This window comes from Symphalangus syndactylus, chromosome 1 (genome assembly GCF_028878055.3).
Source record: "Symphalangus syndactylus isolate Jambi chromosome 1, NHGRI_mSymSyn1-v2.1_pri, whole genome shotgun sequence".
Classification (NCBI taxonomy): domain Eukaryota; kingdom Metazoa; phylum Chordata; class Mammalia; order Primates; family Hylobatidae; genus Symphalangus; species Symphalangus syndactylus.
Window position 1 is genome coordinate 71564651 of NC_072423.2, and position 17574 is coordinate 71582224.

The 17574-nt window shown below is 43.1% G+C and overlaps 1 protein-coding gene and 1 long non-coding RNA gene across 3 annotated transcripts in view; one reads left to right on the forward strand and one right to left on the reverse strand.

Moving 5' to 3' along the window:
- The window catches only part of EPB41L3 (erythrocyte membrane protein band 4.1 like 3), a 239969-nt gene extending 224440 nt beyond the window's left edge, over window positions 1-15529 (reverse strand). The window contains exon 1 of one of the 2 annotated variants that reach the window (XM_055237673.2): window positions 15234-15529. The gene's annotated coding sequence lies outside the window, so the exon portion shown is untranslated. The remainder of the gene's footprint in view (window positions 1-15233) is intronic. The other variant, XM_055237831.2, reaches the window with a different exon arrangement.
- LOC129460177 (uncharacterized) overlaps window positions 1-17574 on the forward strand; it is a 255643-nt gene that overhangs the window by 117053 nt on the left and 121016 nt on the right. The gene's annotated exons all lie outside the window — the stretch shown is intronic.

Genomic DNA, 17574 nt, shown 5'->3' on the forward strand with positions numbered 1-17574 from the left:
TGCAGTTTCCAGGAATAGCAACTAAAAGCATGATTATGATTTTAATAAAAAGAAAATAATTATACATTAGTAAAATCAGTGAGAAAAGACAAATCTGTAGCTATGTCAGGGTCAGGTTATGTGTGTGAAGAGAGTATGAACATGGCCAGGGGACAAGGCTAGTTACAGCAAAAATTTTATTTAAGTACATTACCCAGAGACACCTGCTAGAACATAGCTAACTGAGTGGACACCCCAAAGGAAGCAACCGATAAGGTGTTAGAACCTCCCATCAAGACTAAGATGGTTAAATATCAAGAGAAAAGAACTGAGCTTTAAAAATGCTAAAGATATCAGAGCAAAAAAAAAAGCACAAAATTGAACTTCTCAGTGTATCTAATTTAGACTTTTTTTTAAAACTGCTTCTTATATTTTCCTTTTTCTTCTCCTTTTTTTTGAGAAGCATGGAGCAAGGAGAGAAACTGATTTCACAGAGGTAGTCTGTCTTTTATGAATCGACTTTGGCTTGGGTGAGTGACTCACCCTCTGTAAACCTTGGTTTTATCTCTTTATTTTAATTTTTAATTTTTGTGGGTACATAGAAGATGTACACATTTACTGGGTATATGAGATGTTTTGATACATGGGGGAGGTGGGGATGGCTAATGGGTACAAAAAAACTACTTAGAATGAGTAAGACCTACTATTTGAGAACACTAGAGGGTGACTATACAAAAATAACATCACCGTACATTTAAAAATAAAGAGTGGATTGTTTTTATCTCTTAACATTAGATACTCCAGAAGTTGTGGGAAAGGCCAGAAATGAAGATATTTCCAGCCCTCAGGGCAGAATATTGGCACATAGTAGGCCCTCAGTAAATGATAGTTCTTTTTCTCTATCTCTTCTTTTTCTTCTATCACAATAAGTCACCCAAAAGCTGTTTTACTTTTAGGTAACTGTGATCTATACGCATACAAAAAGAAAATTTTTAACACAGAGAGAGAAATAGGAAGAGAGCATGGCTTTTTAGTACTCCTTTTTTCTTGAAGGACAACCCCTATCTATATTATGAAATCCCACCTTCCACAGGCCTGAAATCCCCTCCAACTGGGACGTCCTAGTTCTGTGCCCTCAGGTTCTCCTCCAGCACCTCAACCGTTCCTTCTGGTGGTCTTCCAGAAGGAAGGTCTTCTGTTCTCTTCTGGTTTCCCTGGATTTCTCCAGGCACCACTCCTTTCATTCTCAGCAATCTCCCTTGCTAATCTCATGGGTTTTGCAGGAGGATTATAGTTGCCTTCCACAGAAATATAGAACAATGACAGCACCACCCTTCCCTCACCTCTCCCAAATTCAGCTGTTACCCCCACTCCTGCACAGCCCGCCCGTGAATCACTCCAACTGTTCTACATCTCAAGCCTACTACGTGTATGCCTGCTGCACTCTTTCTCCACTTTCCAGCACTCAACATTTCCTGACCCCTACAACCATACTTCTCCTTCAAGTCCAGGGTGAACTCAGCCTCCCTTGTGAATCCTTCCCAGTCTCCCAGTCAAAATCAACTGCTTCCTCTTTGATGATTCCCCAGAACTGGAGCGATCACTAAAAAAAGGCACCTAAAGTGTTTTTATGATGCAATACAAGTGTTTTTATTATGCAATATTATATATATTATATCCATATGCATATATATTATATAAATAATATTGCATAATAAAAACTCTTTAGGTTTTTATTTTATTCAAAATTCCAAACAACTGCTTACAATACATATACATATGTAAGAGATGAAGCATAATAACAAAATGAACACCTGTGAACTCTCACTTAATTATGAGAATGTCGCCAATGTGGTTGCCTCTACTCTGCAGTCCTCCTGCCTTCCTGCACATTTTCCTAAACAATATTGTTACATTTTTCAGTTTCTGAGCCTTATAAAAATGCTATTATATCATGTAATCTTCTGCAATGTAAAAAAATCAACAATATTAAAGATTCATCATGTGGTTGGTTGATAGCTATGGTTCATTTTTGCGGTTGTATAGTATCTCATTTAGTGAACATGCCATACTTCAGTTATCTTCTCTTGTCCATAGACATTTGTGTTGTTTCCAATTTCTTGCTATTATGGATAACTTTGAAACATTTCTTGGTGTGTACATGCAAGAGTTTATCTATAATATGTAATGAAATGTAAAACTCCTATGTTGGACAGTATGCATATCTTTAAAAGACAATGCCTGTTTTTAAATATTATTGTATCAATTTACCTTCTTCCCTCCAGTGATGTATAAGATTTGGTATTTTCATAAAATTCTCTTTTGCCATTCATCATTATCACACTTTATATTGTTTTTATATACTTGCCTCCCTATAAGATGATAGCATCATATTTTATTCACATTTAAATTCTCATAGTTTAACAGTACCTTGCTTATAAAAGATGATAAATGAATATCAAACTGAAGAAAATACAACAACCTGTATTTGATTTGAGTTACAAGTCATTCTATTTTTTAAATGCAAATAACGAGGAAGGATTATAGGGTCATCAATCCTTTCTGCAAATATAATTAATTCAATCACACTACTTTCCTATCTATGACTTGATCAGAAGAACAAAAAAATGGTAGTTTTATTTGAGAAAGATAATGTAATAAATTGGGAGAAAGGAGTATATTTTGGAAACTAAGAAAACCTAACTATGAGCAAAATAGTTTGACTTAGGATAGTATGTCCAAAGAAATGAGCACTAGAAGACAGATGAGGGATTCAGGAAGGAAGTTGCAAAGCACTATACATTCATCCAAAAATTTTCACCGTAGGCTATCCATCTAGGGAGGTTCCATTTGGCTTCCTGTTCCAAGGTCCCATAAGTGATATTAATACTGCAGTTCCAAAATCTGTTCATAACATAGGTTTAATATAGTTGTCTGGACTAGCCTGGAAACATAAACATAATTTTTAATATCTTCTTTCCTGGCAAATAATTCAAAATTCCAAACAACTACTTACAAATACACTTTTCAAAAAATGACTCAGCTGTAAAACGGGGAATGCCTATATTCATAAAGTAGGTCTCTGCTTTTATCACTCTAGTCTTTTCACCCTAAGGCTAAAAAAGCCAGAGACTGAAGAAAAGAAGCATTCCTATGCTCTTAGAAACAAAATCTACAACATTCATAAACTACTCTTTGATCATTGCTTGTCTTCTGCTTTGAAAAATATTCAGAAATAGAGTGCCAATACCTCCCAAAATATGAGATAAACATGCATTCCTTATGCGGGAAATGTAAAAAAGTTAAGGTAAGACCATGGACTAAAGAAGAACAGCTTAGCAACATTGCTCAACCTACGTCTAAAGAGCACACAGAACTGAGACCAAGTTTCTCCCCCATGGGATTTCAGTGGAAAAATAAAAGGCTTCTAAACATTTGGAGGTCATTGACCTTGGCTTCCCCACATCTTTGATGCTCCTTCTCATATCATGTGCAAATTGATACTTTAGTAGGTCAATGGTGGAAAACAAATTTCTGAATTCAATATGTATCTTTGTGAACAGACGAAAGTCAACAAACAGTGGTAAAAAACTACACCATAAATCTCCAACAAGCAACCCCATACAGACAAATTTATCTTGTCTCTACAACAGCAAAACCACCCCACCATCAAAAAAATAATGTTTTTAGAACAGAACTTGGTATTTTCAGTCCTAGTAGAATGCATGTGCTCACAAACATCCTGTTTGGTGTTAAAGGTGTAATAGGTTCCTATAGAACCTCTCCCTGTAACTTCAATATACAGTTTGATTACACCTTTAACACCAAACAGGGTATTTGGTGTTAAATAAGATATGTTTAAAATATTACTCTAGTTAACTCAGCCACTAAAACTTTTTTGAAAATACAATTATCATGTGTTCTAATTTCTATTTTACAACACCACACTGTAATGATTTGTATCTACTGAACGCCTACTATGTGATGTATGTATAATACAAGGACAACGCCACAAGAATGGGGCTCTTGACTATTAAGAGAGGTTTAGGTGGGGGCGGGGAAGGTGGGGGTTAGGATGAAGTTCAGAAGCAATGGGCAGAAAAGAAGAAGAGCACAATTCACTCTGATTAGATTTTTGTGAACACAGTGCAACTTGTTCTGTTGAGTCCCTGGTACAGTGCACTCACTTCCATCCACATGCAGCCCAGCGAAGTCTAATGTATGAAAACGGCTCTTTTCTTTTTTATGTTTTTTTCTATTATCAATCCTTTTCCTTAGTCTTACTAACATTATACTATTAGTCAGAGAAATAATTTTGTGGGTCAGACACTTTTTCCCATATCAACTCATTTCCAGATACAAAGTTAACTGCACCTTCCACAGAAAACCATTCAGCTATTCATGATTCAGCTCAGCTGTTCCTTGAAGCATTATATAAGCAGGTCAGAGTCAGGCAGGAATGTGCCAGTTGCTACATTCCAGCCAGGTCTAGTGGACTTTTATCTTTCTCTAGACTAACAGCTAATCAAATGTAACAAACACCCCCTTTCCTTATGCCAAATGGAGGCCAGCAGAAAGTGTTTTTAAGAGATGTACTACACTTTAGCCATGTACTATCATTTTTATTTATTTTAATGGAGCCATCTAGATAAATCCTCTTGTTATGCTTTGAAAAGATTACCCAGAACCTCTTTGAATTCATCCAAATCCCTGATGATGCGTAAAAGGAAAGGAAAATAATAAAATGAGATTCTAGGTAACATGGTATAAACAGTGAAAGTACTGAGTTAATTCAGAAAAGCAATAGATTAATTGTTATCAGATCAATGTGATCAATTATCCAGAGGTGAAAAACTATATTACCTGAGCTAACAATAACAATATTATTATTAAAGAATTCTTTAGTATTTTTCCATAGCAAAACCTGTGTAAAGTGATATTTTCATTTTTTCATGTCAAAATTGTGTTTCAACAACCCTGAGCTATGAAAACAATCATGAAGTGTATGCTATGTTATCAAGTTTAAAAAAAAAAAAAAGGTTTTTAATCTATGACAATGCTTCAGGATTGTAGATTTGAAAGCTGAAGCAGCTGTAACTCTATCACAAAGATGAATAAACTATTATCTAGGGAAATTAAGTGACGATGAACCCACAATCTGGAAAATGACATTGCTGCTTACTTTTCCTGAAACACACTTAGTTATGTTCTAACTGTATACTACAGAGACCAATGTTACACTTACAGAAAAACACATGTGGAGTAACCTGAAAGGAAAGAGTATACTCATCTATTAAAGCACCAGACGCAAAACAAAATGTCATGATACTTTTTCACTTAGTGAAAAGGTTTGGCAACTGGGTCACATGTACACTTCAGCCACATTACTCACTGTTGCATTACCTAATTCTATTCTATCTAAAATATGTTTTCAAAGGAAGCAAATAATAGCTAAGAATAGTACAAATTACTCATCCTTTATAATAATGTAGATGATGTAGTAACATGACAATATTCTCCAGGGCTCATACATTTTGTGAGAGAAAAGTATCTACATCATTCGATCTTTTAAAAATATGCCATCTGACCTTTTTAAAAATACGATCTATATATTTTTAGCTTTTGATATTCCAATATCTAACTATTAGAGAAGAAGTAAGGAGTCTTTTGGGAAAGAACCCAGGTAAAGAGAAAAGGAAATCAAGGTACAAACCTTGGCGCCAAGGTTTTCTGTACTCTTAGGCCATCAAACTTTCCCCACTCATAGTCAGAGTAGCCTTTCCCTATCTGATCTCGCCATATTACTCCTTTGCAATATGATTCTTCAATGGTTCCCCATTGCCTATTTGATACATTTTAAAAATTTATTGAGCTTACAAGTTGGTAACCCTTATCTAAACATTTACATGTGCCAGGTGGACCTCATGAGGCCACAGGTGTCAATGGTCCAGAACCTCTATCGCCTCCAGACCTCAGGGAAGCAGGAGAACACCATTACTCACTTCCCGGCAGTCCTAGTGACTCTCTGCTGGGTGCTGGCCACAATGGGTTTAGTAGCATCCTTTGAGATATTTGATGTTAGGTGTCACTATAGTGCCCAAAATCGGAGCAAGTAAAAATTGCTTAGTCTAAGTGGCTCAGAGAGGATTCAGTTTTGTAAGCAGGGGAGAGATCTCCAGGGATCCCCAAACTCAGTTGGGAGAAATCTGACTGTGGTTAGAATGACTATTTTGTGAGTGGTGACAGAGTCAAAGAAATACAGTTTTATTAAAGTTATAAAGCTGCATAGTTACTATAATTCAGTATCCACTATGAACTAAAGTGCTCTTTTAAAAACCAGATCAAAGCAGGTTCATGCCTGTAAACCCAGCACTTTGGGAGGCTAAGGCTGGAGAATTGCTTGAGCCCAGGAGTTCCAGACCAGCCTAGGAAATACAGCAAGACCTCATCTCTACAAAAGTAAGAAAAAAAAATAGCAGGATATGGTGGCATGTGCCTGTGGTCTCAGCTATTCGGGAGGCTGAGGCAGGAGAATCACTTGGGCCTGGGAGGTCGAGGCTGCAGTGAGCTGTGATTGTGCCACTGCACTCCAGCCTGGGTGACAGAGCAAGACCCTGTCTCATAAAAAAAAAAAAAAAAGAGCAGATCATCCCTGTCCATTTGAAAACATGAAAGTGTAACAGTTTTCCCTAATTATTTTGGTAATTAAATGATCAATGTAGATCACTTCAAGATTAAAAAGTATAAATTAATTTGTCATGGATTACTTTAGAATAAGCAAGGCTAAATATGATATTCATTACTTTTTCTGCTTGAATGATACAGATATAGAGGAGGTAGATCAACAAAATATTAATTTCTATTTGATTTCAAAATGCAGAAACATTTTGCAGTAGGATTATCAGGTTTATCTTCCTAACTGCATTTTGCTTTGGTTACTTTTTTTTTTTAAACATGAAAAAGGGCAAAAGGAAAATTACATTTAAATATACTCAGGACTACAATTTATTTTTTAAATCATCAAAAAGTAAATAAACATTGTCAGGGCCAAGAAGAGCTTGAAACATAAATGTTGAGAGTAAAACGTGATCCATTAAATATGGACTTTCAGACTGAATTAAACGTTAAAAAGATATGCATTATATGACAAAAAGATACTGGTACATTTGTTTGGGCACTTACGATATGCTAGCCACTTTCTAAGTATTACTTCTTGTTCTTATAACAACTCTGCTAGATATGTATTACTAAGCTTGTTTTGCAGAAGAAATGAAGACTCAACAAACTTAGGTGACTTGTCGCCAGATAGTCAGCTAGTACCTACTGGTACTGAAACTGCAGCAGGGTGAGTCTAGAAGTTGCTATGCCTCCCAGTATGCAGTGAGCTTAATAGTAAGGAAATCTTGCTCATTTTACATTGTATCACCATGTTTATTCTCCTCTTTAGGGTTTGCAGGCTACATGTTTTTTTTAACATTTTCATTTTGTGCATATTATTCACAAAGCAACCTAAAAAAGGCACCCAATATTCAAAGAGAATATTTTAGGCAGAATGAAAATATGTTTTAATCTGTGGCAGCAACTGCTTTTAAATCGGACCTCTAGCTTCACAAAATGATCTTTGCTCCCACAGATTCCTGGTCTCCTTCTTTAGCTCTGCAGAATGCTGTGACTATTAGGGGGAAAGAAATGTTTTTTACTTAAAGGTGAATATGAGTTTCTGATTAAACATTTGTTTGTATTTGAATTTGTTCCTGTGAATATTCCATGTTTGTTTTTATACTGAAGGAGTTACAGAGATGGAGAGATTTGTAGGGCATAATGCTGATTTTTTTTTTTTAACTATCAGACCAGTAACTAAAATATTTGGTCCCACTTTTTCACTCATAAACTACAGTCACATAGCTGACGTCATTAAATTTTTTTCATCCTGTATGTGATGCAGGGAATTCTGTTATTTCTATTTGCCAATGAGAAAGCTGAGGCCAAGAGAGGCTTAGTAAGCTGCAGTTGAGCTGGGTATGGAACAGCATTTTGATATGAATCACACACGTGTGACCAAATGTTTGTACACAGTGGATAGCCAACATCTTTTCCATTTTGTAACATATTTGTGTAAACTTTATAAATACCATGTGTCAAAATCCATGCAACATAGATACAGCAGCTCTTGATCATTCAGAGCCATTCAATTTCTCATAACTCAGGAGGTTTCAGTACATAATTCTAACATGACGTGAAAATATCTAATTCCTAACTACTCAAAACCTCAGTACTTGATCTTGCCTGTTTATTTTTCTTTTTGCTCATTCCTAGTGAGCAATGGACTATTTACAACTATTTGATGAGGGTGAATTTATCCTCTCAATTTGAAGGGTATTGTATATTCAATAATTTGGAAGCATTTTTATTCCTGAAATATGGAAGCTGGTCATCTTCTTATAATAATTTATTTCTTCACCTGACCCCAAATATATAGTATACACATGAGGAATGACATGGCTTTATCTTTTCATTCTTTTTTTTTTTTTTTAAGACAGTCTTACTCTGCCACCCAGGCTGGACTGCAGTGGTGCAATCTTGGCTCACTGCAACCTCTACCTCCCAGGTCCAAGCGATTCTCATGCCTCAGCCTCCCAAGTAACTGGGATCACAGGCATGAGCCACCACACCAGGCTAATTTTTGTATTTTTTAGTACAGTCAGGGAGTCAGGGTTTCACTTTGTTGGCCAGGCTTGCCTCTAACTCCTGGCCTCTAGTGATTCACCCATCTCAGCCTCCCAAAGTGCTGGGATTATGGGCAATGTTTTCATTTTTAATAAAAAAAAAAAAAGTATGAGACCATAAGAAATTGAATCTTCTAAAAGTATGAATAAACTTTTTTTTTTTTTAAGAAAGCGTCTTGCTCTGTCACACAGGCTGGAGTGCAGTGGCACACAATCATAGCTCACTGCAGCCTTCAGCTCCTGGGTTTAGCTGATCCTCTTGCCTCAGCCTCTCAAGAAGCTAGGACTACAGCCATGTGCCACCATGCCTGGCTAATTTTTAATTTTTTGTGGAGGCAGCATCTCAATTTGTTGCCCAGGCTGGTCTTTGGCCTCAAATGATCATCCCACCTCAGCCTCTGAAATTGCTAGGATTATAGGTGTGAGCCACGGTGTCTGGCCTCGCTCATGTATTTAGGAATGCATTCAGTACTTTATGGGCGTCTTGCCCAGCATATCTAATTTTTCCTTCAGCCCAATCACTATCAGCTAGACTCTCCACATTCTATTCTACTTTTGAAAGCTCTGTCTAGCTCGCATGACTATAATCTCATCACTATAATGAAGAATGTCAATTTTACAGATTCTTCCAGCTACCAAGGCATAAATTATCCATGAAATTAGGCCAATGTGGGTAGAGGGTGGTTTTTGAAGTTTCCAGATAATTGCCTGTTTTTCCACTTTGTCTTTAAAGACCTCATCAAGGCCTGGCTACTTCTTCCTCATACTGACTTGACATGGGATTGGAACAACATTCTTCTCTTCTTCTGTCATAAACTCTCCTCAGATGTCTCTAGACAATCATCCTCTCAGTGACAAGTTACCGTGGAGCCCCCACTCCAGACAAAACTTACTGGGGAATACAAAGGTGAATAGGATGAAGTCATAGCTCCCAATCAGTAAAACACAGCAAAGAATAAATACATGAGAAGTGCCACGAGAGCAGAAGGAGCAAAGAGCTACAGAAGGAAAGATGAGAGAGAGAGATGTCTTCTGAGAATTATCGAGAAAAACATCACAAGGGAGGTGGTGTTTGAGTGCAGGATTTCAAGGTGAAGAAAGGGGAGGAAGGGCATTTCAGTTGAAAGAAATGGGGTGAGCGACGGACAGAGAAATCAAACTTAAAGGCATGCATAGGAATTGGGGAGAGTTGCCATAGGTTTCCTGTTGGGGCCTCAGGAGATCTGAATACTTAGATACAGGAGAGCAAACACAGGGCTTTGAATACAAATCAAAAGGAGTTTGCACTTACACTTTAGGAAACAGAAGTGGCTTGAGGTTTGCAGCAGGGAGTGATACAACCAAAGGAGCACTGTAAAAGAACTGAACTGGAAGCAGAAGTTAGGAAGGCAGAATGAGAGTGAGCTGGGATAATTACCGCAACAATCCAAGCAGGAGGTAGCAAGAGCCAGAGCTAGGACTGGTGGGGATCTGATAGAAAGGAAGTGGCAGTGGGAGTTACCACCATGGGGACCCTGACATTTCCGTGGTGTGTGTCTGTCAGGGAGCAATGTGAGAAGAGAAAGGTGTAAAAAGATGAAGACCAGGTCTCCCAAGCAGGTGACTCAGGACATAGTGGTCCTAGGGTAAGGGAGGAAAGTATGAAATTGATGAAGGAAATTTTTAAACATATTCAGTTTGAGATGACTGGGGAATAACTGGGTAAAATATCCCCTTGCCAGTTTCAAATGTGAGACTAGATTTCTAATGAAGGCTAAGAGTTAAAATAAAGATGTGGCAATAATGCATCCAGCCAACCGACACTCCTGGTTCTAGAAAACCAGTAGCTTGTTGCCAGAGCAGCTCACCTAAAAGCCAGGTCACATTCTAGGTGTTTTATATGTTCTTCTGTTGACTTCTTACCATAAAGCATTTCTATCCCCATTTTACTGATGAGGATTTGGTGGCTCAGAGATCTTATACAATGAGCTGACTTCAGAAGGGAGGTGCCCAAGTTCTTATTCACCCTTGTTTTCCCACCACACAAAGAAATGGTAGCTTTCTCTCTCTTTTTATTTCAAAGTCCCCAATGTAAGTTATACCATGCATTTTTTTTTGTCCATTCATGTCTTTTCTCCATTCTGATCTTCATTTATGCTGCTTGACTGAAATCGCACCCAATCGGCCCCAATTATATTCAGTGCCCTTCCCCTGTCTCGTCGCTGCTTTTAACTTGCTGCACACTCTTTCATTATTTAGGATTCCAAGACAGTGTCCTTTTAGCTCCCACATCTATAATTCTTCCCACAATCCCACTAGAACATTGGTCCTTGCATTAGTTTTGGGCTAGGAGACCCTTAGCACTTCAGAATGCACACTAGACATCAATCAGCCCTGCTTTTTTACAAGACATCATCATGACACCAAATCCTCCCAGATACAAGCCTCACATACTACTGAACTAGCATGAAAACAAAACAAGTTATTTTAATCTCTTCAGTGATCTGGTGGCTACTTTGAGTATTACATTCCAGTTTTCTCTACTCCCTGACAAAATGACCAAGCATACACATTTTCTAATAGCCATATTTATTTTTTAATCTTTAATATAAATAGCGGGTTTCAATACCTTTTAAAATCTCTAGTCTCTTTAGCAGTTCTCCAATGAAAGTCATATTTCCTTACTAATTGTGCTTCTTGCTATTCTTGATTAACCAGCTCTGAACTGGAAAATTCTGTGTTCCCATGTGCTAGGTCTCACACTTTGCTTCCAAGTAACTCAGATAACTGTGAAGTCACAAATTAATTCTCACAGTGTGGTAGGTGAAAATTATTATTCTCCTTACAGATTAAGGAAGTAGTTGCCCAGGGTGGACTGTGACTCATCTCACTGCTTGGATCTTTTTAATAAACCATTCACAGCCAACTTGCCCTCACTTAAAATCCTACAAAAATCATGCCCTGCTTGAGTTTTTGCTTCTCCCTCCCTAATTCCTCAAGAGGAAAGAATGCCATTGCTCAGTGTATTGTGAGAATGGGTTATTTGGGATTGGAGGTAGCATGAAGAATCTGTGGCTCTTTGGCCTGGAGAAAAGAAGAAACAGAGAGACATGGAAACTGCTCTTAAATAGAATAATGTTGGGTGTGTAGAAGAGAGATAAGGCAGGGTGTTATAGCTCAGAAGGTGGAACTGGAAGGAAGGGAAAGCTATGCAGGCTGACCTTCCGCGGACTTCTCATTAGTCTGTTTATGCAGTGCTCCAGGAGAACTTCTCTTCAAATTCAGACCACAAGACCCATCCTCTGTGAAGTTCCCTTGCTGTTGCTGTTCAAAGTGTGAGGTCACTTTGCTGAGATCCCTTAACTTTCTCATGTATCTACACAATAGCATCAAAATCATAACGCTTCCTTCCTTTTTGCCCTACCAACTAGAATGTGAGATTCATGTGGGCAGATGTGAACCATGGCATGTTCATCCTGTGTTCCTAACATTTAAATACAAAATTTCTCTAAAATGGAATCAAACACTTCTGAAAGTAGTGAGATCCCAGTTTCTATAGGTATTCAACTAGAGACTGTTATAAAGGGACTTTAACCATGCAACTCTACCACTCTGTAACTTCTAAATTTCCAGTATCTTAAGTGCCTTCTTATTTGAAGTGATTTCACCAATCCCAAAGAGTTTAAAAACATAACTCATGAGGACCAGTGTGCATGGTTTAGTTATATTTTTAAACTCTTTGGGATATATAATTAGTTTAATATTCTGATTTTAATAATGATTGACCTAAAAATTATTAAATGTCTTTTCAGTGCAATGTCTTTAATTATAAGTCCTGGTCTACACAAACATTTGTTGAACACCTACTAAGTGCCAGACTCTGGGAATAAAAGAATGAGAAAGAACCCTGCCCTCAATAACTTACATTCCACTAAGAGCTGTATTTCCATTATTGGGATTGAGAGGTCATAGCCTAGCTGCAAACTTTCGGTTTTATACCTCTGCTCCTCAGTACTGAGAATGTTTTCCTAAGGTTACTACACATTCTAAGAAGACTATTACTAATGTTACAAGAGGCTCTTTGACCCCTTGGTGTCACTAAGTCTGAACTGTAATTGATCCAACTGGGAACTGCCTATGGCCAGTAAGGGAAAGTGAAGACGGAGACTCCCAAGGTCATTTCAGAATCGTCCTGAACTTGAGTCTTTCCTTGTTCTAGATTATGTGTAACGATATGGGCACACTAGAGCCCACCCCGCCCCTACCCCCCAAAGCAGTACAATTACAGCCTGGGAGGGGCAAGTCTTGCGGGGCCCGTCAGTAACTGCCATTATTTGAATGCGATATAGGAGCTCCCACATAGACCCTGCTCTACCAGGTTAGAATCTGTTTCTAATCACGTGGAATTTAGATTTAAACCACAGTTAGATTTAGGATTTACCATCGTTTCTACTTTCATTCATTTAGTGGCTTCCAGCCCTTAACGGCCCAGTCTTAATCCAATGCACTTCACGGGGAATTACACCGGAGTTGCGGACTGGTGGGGGCGGGGGTCCGCAACTAACACCAGGTGCCTGTGAGAGAGCGCCAAGGGCGGGGGCAGCACCTCCCGGCTGGGTTAGGTCCGCCTGGCCTCGCCTCGCCTCGCCTCGGGGATCCTTGGCGCTCAGCGCCACCCTCCCGCTACTGCGCTACCCGCCGGAGCCCGGCGTCTTCCTTTTCCTTGTCTTATGGACGCCGCCCTTCGCTCCCGGGAGGATTTCGCCTCCAGCACCTCAGGTATTTCTGGCGCAAAGGTCGCCAGCCGGAGCGAGCCCAGGCGGCGGCTTCACTTCTGCAGAAGGAAAGCGAAAGCCGCGGCCGGCGGGCGGAGGGGGCGGCCGAACGCGCCGCGTGGCTGCTGCTCCCGAATCCGCAGCAGCGGCGCCAGGGCGGTCACCGAGCCCTGCGGACCCCGGCTCAACTTCCAGCGCCACTCGGGTGCCCCGAGCCCGCCGCACCTCCCGGCGCGCCCTCCAGCCGTGGCACGCAGCCACTGACGCGCCCGGGGCGCCCTCCCGCAGCACCAGCCAGGCCACCCCACCTCCCGCGCCGCGCTCCCCAGCCAGCCGCCGGCCAGGAGCTCCCCGGCTTCTGAGCAGGACGCGCCAAACGGAGTTCGGAGGCTCAGCAGCCCCCAGCGTCGGCTTCTCGGGTGACGTGACGCCCTCTCTGGAGCGCGGGCCCGCCTCCACCAAGCCTCCACCGCAGGTCCTTATAGCCGAGCCACGGGAAGATGCAACGCTGGGCGAGGGGCGCTTCCCGGATTTTGAAAAACAGCCTCATTCGCCTCGGGAGCGCCTCGATCCCCCACCCGCACCCTTTGGCCAGATGATTTTAATCCTGGGATGCCGCGTTAGTCGGGGGAGACTGGGAGCTGGAGCGGGAGGAGAGGAGCCGGCAGCGCGGAGTTGCCGGGGTGCAGCTGCGCGCAGCTGGCGGCGAGGGGTGGCGGTCCCTGCGGTTCCTGGGCTGGGGGAACTGGCTCCTGCGCCTCTGCCTCCCGGAGGATCGCACTCGCTCATCCTTACACACACCACACACACACACACACACACACTGCCGCTAGCGCCCCTCACGCCACAAGCCGGAATGCGGAGGTCAGAGCCACTGTCCACTTGAAAGCAGGAAAGCAGGGGCTGAAACGCTGAGGTGGAGGCGGAGGCTCTGGCCTCATCTGCGAGGTTCGCACCTTCCCGGAAGCCCCCCCCCCCCCCCCCCCAGTTTCCCCAGGGTGAGCAAGGTCTGGCTTCTGAGACTCCGCTCTCTGGGCTAGTGGTTCGAGCTGCAGGGGGACGGGGATGGATTCGGAGAGAGCACTAGAGAGACAGCCCGCGCTCACTCCTGCCCTCCTCGCAAAGAACTGGCCAGCCCCACTCGTGTCCAGCCCACAACTAGGCGGCCGGGGCCGGGGAGCCAGACCCCAGGTCGCTCCAACTCCTGCGAGGGCGGGGAGGGGAGGGGAGTGACAGCAGCAACCACTGCGCGCGCTGGCAAAAGCACAGTCTCCGAATAGGCTAAACGGCGGGCGCGGAGGGGTGGAGGCAAGAGGGGGCGGAGGAGGAGTTGCCCGAGCGGAGAGGAATGACGTCCTCCAGGGCCTTGGGCTCCGAGGGACGGAAGACTGGTGCGCTCGCCGGGCCCCGCGCACTAGCTCTGGGGTTCGCAGAGGCGCCGCGCCCGGCTCCCGCGGCAGCTCCAACACAGCGCGCAGGCGGTCGATCCCGGCCAGCTTAAACCGGGCGCAAGCCCTCTGTCCCCCTCAAAGCACCTCTCTGCTCGTCCCTAGTCTCCAGGTGCTCGTCTGAGAGTCCCTGCCGCTTCCGGGTGGACTCGGCCAGAGAGCCCCCGGTCGGGCCAGCCTCGCCCCTTCCTCGCTTTCTCCCCCGTCGACCTCGAGCCAAGGGCAGGCGGCCCGCACCGGCGCTCCTGCCCACGGGGCTAGGCGGCGCTCCTGGCCTACTCCCGGCTGCCAAGAAGGATGGGGCACTGGAAGAGAAAGGCGCTCACCTGGGTCACCGAAGCCTTCCTTTGGGGCCCCTCCCGGAGCTTGTTCGCAGCCCGCAGGCACAACCTTCCTTGGAGAAAAAAAGTAGCGCAAGGGCAGAGAGAGGTAGGGCTGCTCACAGGTCCCTCCGCAGGGCCTCTTTCCTTCGAATTCTGCGAGGTCCAATCTCGGGCTCGGCGGCGGGAAAGAGCTCCTGGAGGCTGGAAGGGGCCGCCAGACCCGGGCTCCTCCCGCAGCTGCGGTGGCGGCACCTCCAAGTTGCCACCTGCAGCGCGCTTCGGGCGCCTGTGACAGCCCGCGCCGCTCAGCCCTCGCCGGCCCGCCCTCCCCGTCCGCTCGTTGGCTGCGCCCGGTGCCCGGGCGGTCCCCGCGCTCTGCCCCGCCCTGAGCCCGCCTCCGAGCCGCGCGCTAGCAAAGTATGGGTCTCCTTACAGGCCTCCCTGGGCTTTATAGCCAGCGGGCTCTGCAAGCAGGGAAATTACACACACACACACATACACACACACACACACGTTTTGTGTAGATAGGGACTGGAGGGAAAGGAGAGGCTATGATAAATGTCCCTTCGTGTGCCTTAAGGGGACATGGTAACTTGGTTTCTTTTGCTGGTATTAAATTTTTGCAGTCTCTGAAAAGAGTTAACTTCGCAGCGGCAGTCCAGGGATGCAGGCCAGAAAGTGGCTTGGAGGCTGTTTCATTTAAGCATCATCCAACTTCACATGAAGCGCCAAAATATGAAGAGCAGTGTGTAGACCCAGCTTGCACCCTTTTCTCACCCAGCCTGCACCCCTGCAGCGGAGGATCCTGGGGTTCCAGCGCCTGCAAAGCCATCCCCACTGGTGCCCATGGGATTTCCAGGCCTGAAGGCTCAGCGTGTCACATGTGTGTTTGCTTAATTCTGTGGCCTGAGTCCAGGCCATGAGAATGTATGCCCGTGTACACACAAACGAGACCTCTGCTTTCTACAACTCTTGGAACTTCTAAGTAAACAGAAGGAACATTATCTTTCTTTTCCCTTCCACCTCTACCCCAAAGACCTGGACAAGAGTTCACTGCACAGTCTATCCCTGGGCACTCCGGCCACTCTTCATTCACTCTGCCTCCTAGTAGCTCCTAAAGGTGTGCTTTCTGGAAAACTGATTTGGTAAAGCCTTCTGGAGGAGGAAAAGCTATAAAATATGACAATCACAAGTCTGGAAAGTCATCCAATCAACCAGAAACGTCTGACTCTTGGGTGTATCTATGTGAAAGAGGTACATTGCCAAGTGCCTATTAGTTTAATAACATTTCAAAATTAACTGCCCAAATAGCACATTTTATAGCCCTTTAGGGAAATGTCTATGTTTTGAGAGTGTAGGTGTTGCACTGTTAAATGAGACTGGAGTGTGCACATGCAGCTCACATCTAGCTGTGTTTTGTGGAATTCTCAGCAGGCTGAGGCAGAGGAAAGAGACTTTCTATAGGAAGTCAGAGGTGGCTCTATACAAGGGCATATTGGAAACAGTTGGCACCAGTCAAGAAGCCACACCCTGTCAACTGTTGCTAAGTAGCTTGGAAGACTGCTATATAGCACTGGTTCCTTGCATCAAAGCAAAGATTTTGTTCCATGACACGCTATCATCTTGGGTCCACTGTGGAAATTAAAAGCAAACTTTTTTCCCTGCAGCCAAGTGCTTACTCTGGCCACTCTCAAAAGAGGCAAGCTAGTCCTCGCCTTTCGTCTTGAAACTTCTGAAGACAGCAGTCTAGTGGCAAAGCATTCACAGTAATATATTTCAATACCCCAGGCTAAATGTTTGCTTATGAATCGCACTTTGAACTGAATTGGGTAAAACAATGAGTAGAATGAAGGTGTGGCTTGCTCAAGTTTAAGTCCAGATTGACTCAATAACTGGAGGAATAGCTGATAAAAAAAATAGGGGCAGAAGGATGGGTAATAGGGGTAGTAGTGACTATTAAACTAGACATGTATCTGTTATGTTGATAGCCAGGTGAGGCACAACTAGACAAGATGGATTTCTTTCTGGGAGTGCTGTGCCAAGCACAGAAGTGATGAAAAGTTCTTCCTCAGGAAAACAGTGTTCCTTCATACTAGAGACAGAGCTTGAAGACTGGCGTGAATGAGAAAGTATGATGTAGGAAAGAGGGAGGAATGAGAAAGGATTGGGAGAGAAAATGGGAGAGTCTGTTGACAGTGGGAGAAATCAGTGGACACTGGAGCCCCTGTGGCTGAAGATTCTGAAGAAGACAAAAGAGAATGTGAAGGCAGTCAGTGTAGAAACTGAGACCTGGAACAGCTTCTCCAACACCTCTGTGTGTGTTTTGCTGGATTTGCATGTGCGA